Source organism: Daphnia pulicaria, chromosome 7 (assembly GCF_021234035.1).
Source record: "Daphnia pulicaria isolate SC F1-1A chromosome 7, SC_F0-13Bv2, whole genome shotgun sequence".
NCBI classification, from domain to species: Eukaryota; Metazoa; Arthropoda; class Branchiopoda; order Diplostraca; family Daphniidae; genus Daphnia; species Daphnia pulicaria.
Genome location: NC_060919.1, coordinates 13736564 through 13742192, shown reverse-complemented (window position 1 = coordinate 13742192; position 5629 = coordinate 13736564). Strand labels below are relative to the sequence as shown.

At 37.9% G+C, this 5629-nt stretch overlaps 1 long non-coding RNA gene across 5 annotated transcripts; it reads right to left on the bottom strand.

Moving 5' to 3' along the window:
* Positions 1-2823: 2823 nt before the first annotated feature.
* LOC124350841 lies at positions 2824-5444 on the bottom strand. Of its 5 annotated transcripts, none has more exons than XR_006921143.1 (5): positions 5005-5444; positions 4641-4951; positions 4008-4087; positions 3821-3941; positions 2824-3402 (listed from the first exon to the last, which is right to left on the bottom strand). It is a non-coding gene; the product is annotated as an uncharacterized LOC124350841 (long non-coding RNA). The 5 variants fall into 5 exon arrangements; XR_006921146.1 differs by lacking the exon at positions 2824-3402 and adding an exon at positions 3406-3444; XR_006921145.1 differs by lacking the exon at positions 2824-3402 and adding an exon at positions 3659-3753.
* Positions 5445-5629: the final 185 nt, after the last annotated feature.

Here is a 5629-nt window from a genome sequence, read left to right as displayed (position 1 = left end):
AACCGCTCTCGAGGTCACCGTCTGTGATTGCGAGCAAGCGTCTCAAAAAGGAGTTCTGCAATTCTCCGATGAAGACTGTCAGCCCGAAAAAAATGAAAATCGCACAAATGCAGTTAATTATTCAGTATACACTGAAAAACGGGAAGAATTAAAATTCCCTGGCTATATTTGTGCAAGATGGAAGCAAATCAAACACATTACTACAAGCTTCTTCGGTCAAAAAGTGGTTGTGCCTGACAAAATTGCCTTGGAAACTTCACCTCTCGAGTGCCTAACAATGTACGAAAGCCGTCGGTGCAATGAACAACCAATGACGATCAACGACAATAAATTTTTCTACGATCAAGAACCAGTGGAAGATGGATGGTGGTTGGAAACAGTCACAGCCGAAACTATCAACTGTGCCGTCGAAAAAATCCAACTGTACCAAGAAACAGAAGGGGAAAGTTTTTCAACTCCCCTTGGAATAGCGCCAGCAACAGCGGGCAGCATATCCCACAATCACCTTACTTTAATTTGGGATAAAACATTTACCGTAAAATCAGAGCCTAAAGCACGTCTGGTTGAATCTGGTGTCGCGATAATAATAACAACCGGCACACCAAATAAATTCCGAATGCACGATGAAGAAAAAGAACTAGAATTTCACATACAAATAACGAACAAGAGGTGCCTCCCACCACTGACAACTTGCGACGTTAAAGCAGATGCTTTTGACGTGATAGGCCAACCTAAACTATACATTTTCACAACACCAATTATTCCGAAAAATTCTTCGCTAGAGGAAGTGTCAAGAAAACGCCCGGTGTTGAAAGAAGATGCAAGTATTGATGTCGTCGCCAACTTTCAATACTTGCGTGACCAGCTCCTCGACAACGAAAACGACTTGACTCGAGAAATAGAGAACTTACAGTGCGAAAAAAGGAAAGCTACCCATGAACGTGTTGTTTCTACAGCCCAGTTTAACGGATGGCTGGCAGCATCCATGGTCAACCTTCCGAAGTGTACTAAACTGAGCGCGTTCGGGAAAACAGTGCTAGCTATTACTTGCAAAGTGCGCAACGTGTCGTTCGCTGCAGAAGTGACAAACTGTGGACCTCAGCCAAAATTTGAAAAATATACCATAAATCGTGACGGTTGGGAATTAGTTCCGTTTTCACCATGTTACTGGTCTGTAGGCTTTATAAACTTTAATGATAAGCCGTATGCCTACAGCAATGGGACTTGGCGGCCAATCGTCGCACAGATTGTGGTCCCAACACAAACTTTGGCGCATTCATTTCGCTATAATGAAGTGAAATATTTTGATTATGTGCATCAATCTAATCCAGCCTATAACGACGCCCTATTGGACAGCATGAACGTGCTAGCAGATATCGTTTCAACAATTAACGATCACTCCGCCGGAAATTTCACGCCATCTCACGTTCCAAGGACCACTAATATCTTAGTCAACGCCGAAGAATTGTCTGTCTACCCGGATTGGATTGAAAAAATAAAGAAATATTTTCTTCTTGCAGTAGTCATCATCATCGCTATTATCCTGATTCGCATTTTTATAGCTTGTGGCTGTTGCAATCTGCTTAAAAGTTTTTGCTGTTTTCTATGCAAACCTAAAGCTACCACCGCCGTCAATCCACGCGCGCGCCGTCCTTTGAATTGAATTACGGGGCGTAATTCAACGGAGGTGGGAGTGATGTAATGAAGCGTCCGCTTAGATAGCGCGCGCTGAATTATTATACTATTTTATTTGAATATTATTCACGCATACCATATATAGTCATGTGCGAAACAAGCGCTATAGTTATTTTGGCCAAGCTTTTATTGTATACGCTTCATGTACTGCTTCTTCCATTATTATAATTTTATTATGCTTAAACCAGCTTAATTAGAATTATGAAGCTAGATTTGCAGCTACAAACACGTTTGTTTGCAGCTGCCAATCTGGAATGTTCTTACCTTTGTTCTCGATTTGCAAACATTTATATTTAGCATTTTGTACGAGGGTTTATAAGGAACTCTCGATCCGCCAGCTTCAGTTCAGTCTCTTTCAGCTCTTGATTTACGTCAGTTCTCTTCCAGTCTTTAGTTCTTGATTTACTTCCGTCTTGTGTTCCTGTTCTAGTCTTGATTCATCTTAGTTCCCTTCTTCAATCGTTTCTAACAGTTACCGGTCCCTTCTTGTGTACCGAGAGTTATTAGTGTTGAGCTCTGTGTTGAGTTCTAGTGCTGTGTCAACAAGTGTCTTATCCTGTCTCTTCTATTTTTCATCTCAGTAACGGTATGTTATTCTTAATTATTATTTGTGCTACTAGTTATTAGTGTTAGTCCAATACATCGGCTTGTGGGTAAAACGCCTCTGGTTGTTTATTCTTTATTATTTTTAGTCTTCTCTTTGTAAAGTTATTCCGTCCGAGAGGATGGATCTTTACAGTAGCTAAAAAATTGAACTAATTCGCTTTTTCAGAATATTTTGAAGACAGATCACAAGAAAATCTAAAAACAACAAAGTGATCTAAAACCAAAATATTCAGAAAAAGCTAGCTACCCACAATAGCTTTTAACACATCATCTAAATTAATCAAGCTTAAAGAATCGGAATTTGCACCAGTAGAATAGATGCTAATTTCTACATGAGATTTTTGAACTAGAAATTTTTTAACCGTCTGACGCAATTTCCGTGAAAACAAACTATCACTTTTTGTCTAATTGGGTGACGGATTGCTTTCTAAAAAGCCTCGCACAAAAAAAATTGTTTAGAACCGGACGCTCTGTTTAATGAATTATAAATTTTGCATGTGTTTCATAATAAATATGATTTACAAAATTTATCTGCGATGGTCTTTTATTTAATTAAATATAAATGTGATTACAGATCTACAAAAATTGTGTAATTTGATGTTGGAGATTAGGGGGTTTTAGGAATTGATGTGAGTGGATGTGGGATTTGATGTTGGTGCTTATGAGGTTTGGGGAATGGAAGTGTAAGTGGAAGTGGGGAAGGTATAGGTTGACAGGAAGGTATAGGTTAACAACAGATTTTATCACCAAGTACTTCATATTCATTAAATTATTCCTCACTTTTTTTTAGTAAATCATAACCAAATACCCCACCCCCACTTCCTCCTCATTCCCCCATCCTGGACATGTTTATTATTTGTTTGACATAAACCTCCCCATATTACTATTTTTTTTTTGTTCCTTCTCAAATAAAGGTTAACTGCAAAGACACAAATAGCAATTAAACACAATATTGGATGTCACTTCTGTAGCACAAAACCAGCACCTTGGATGCACAAGGAACAGCAACTTGATGTAGATATCTTTCACCACCATAGGCTGCAACAACACGCCACATTGGACAGCAACACCAGCACTGCTACGTATTACGTAAACATGAACCTATAACCGAAGTAAAATTAATCTTCAGCATCATTGGAAATGCTGTATGAAATTTTAAAAAATATGCTAAATATCACTTCAAATATTCAACCCAAATATTATATGGCAACATTATCTTATACCTATCGTGGAAACTTGAATTAATAAATTTACATGAAACCAGATGACTCATTTAAGATTTAAATACAAATTCATTTAAACTTTAAAGGATACTCTACAGTGGAACAAAAAAAAACTTCTTTCACAATCTGCCTTTCTTGCATACAACAAACTCCCCTTTAAATAATCCATAACAGAACACAACCCTGAAGGAAATACCTGTTGACTTGACGAAATCCCAAAATGTTAAAACTAACCAATGAATGTAAAGCTTAATAAAATTTTAATTATAAAATCTATAACTGGATAAGATTGTCACCTTCAAATAGTGTATGTGTTCATGATGTTCACAGCAAAGGTAAATGCGACTTCCATGCAGCCTGCACGATTTGATGGAAGCCCTAGATTGGATGGCTTAAGTTCCTTTTATTAAGAGGTGCCTGCAATCAAAAATTACAAATGTTATGATCCACATATATTTCAATCAGTTTAATTATTAATTTTACCATTGTAAAAGCAGAATGTTACTCAGCTTCTCGACATGGTCGAAAGCATGGTTTCCAAGTCTTTCAGCATCAAAATTAGTCTACAAATAAAAAATGAAATTAAACACTTTCAGGCCACTTTCACTGCACATGTAATAGAATTTGATCGAATCGATTATACCAAGAATAATAGCAAGTTCACGAACTGCCAACCCGAACCAACTAAAACCCATCACATTCTAAGAAATGCCTCACAAAGTCACAAGTGGCAATCCAGCTAATTAAGCCAACATTAAAATTCAAACCTCAATAATAGAAAGGTCTAAAAATGGCGACTCTTTCTCTCAGAACCTCATGATCCAACTAACAATGAACCAAGAAGGTAGGGGGCCTTAAAGGGCTAGCCTACGCCCAAAAACTGAAGACAAACCTGGCCACAAGATGTCATGTCTCAGCCAACAACATGGTGCCAACAACAATAAAAAATTTGTTTTGTTTAATTATTACGTCTAAATCCATCAAGGGAACTTCACACTTTGATGGGTGGACCAATTTACCAAATTCTTCAATCACTTCAATCAGGCTCTGAAAAGAGCGACTGATTTGGAAGTGGAGGACACCTGGACAGTGGACACGGAACCAACTGCAATTAACTTTGATTTCATCTTCGCTCAACGCCTTCCAGAGGTGAGCAGCTTCTGCGTTGCTACTCTTGTCTACCATCTTCGCTCAATTTTAGATTACCTGTAGGCCTAATTCGTATCCTGCGTTGTCAGGGCAAACGAAATAGCGTTAACGGGATGAATTCTTCCTGCACTGTTTTTTGGCATAAACAAATTTACGTTGACGAAGAATTTTGGTTTAGTTGTGCCGTCTGCAACAGTTGATTTAGAAGCTCGCTTATTTTTCAGGTGTCCCTTGAAATGGGCTTTCACTCTTGTGAACATAACCTTCTGTAGCATCATCTATAATTAAAAGTTAGTCAGTTGTTTACAACAACTTTAAAAAATATTCCAACCTAAACTGTTGTTTTCTATACACTTTTGTTTCTTTGTTGGAGGGAATGTTGGGACAGCGGTAGGTTTTAGATGTTTCTGCTTTGATGTCGGAATGTAGCAGTCTTCTGAAAAATGTTCCCCACAAATATATGTGTTGTCGCAGTTGTGCGCTTTCTTTCTCGTTTTAGACTGCCGAAATCCTCCATTTGCACTATTGGCTTCTAGCCATTTTCCTCTCAAAAGTTCATTTGATGGTAAACTGTGATAGCTTAATTTTTCCGTCTTGTAATTTGAATTTGTGCATCCAATGATATCACAGGTACGACCCATTTTGTGCTATTTACGTAGAAAGCAACAATTTACAATGCACTTTTAAGATTTATTGATTATTTATCTTTGGCTTAACAAAGTGGACACACTGTCACTCCACCAACGACTCAACGAGTGATTTGACAATATCGTCTGCTCTATTGACAAGACAGCGACGCCATCTATAGTCTCCACATTTCCCGATCCAGAGTAGGTCGATCTAAGAGGGAATTTTTGCAGTATTTGAAATTTGAATCAACCTTTTCTCACAAGAAAAGCACCAGCAGAAAAGATTTGAAATTTTAACTATTGTGGACATTTAAAAAAATACAAAAA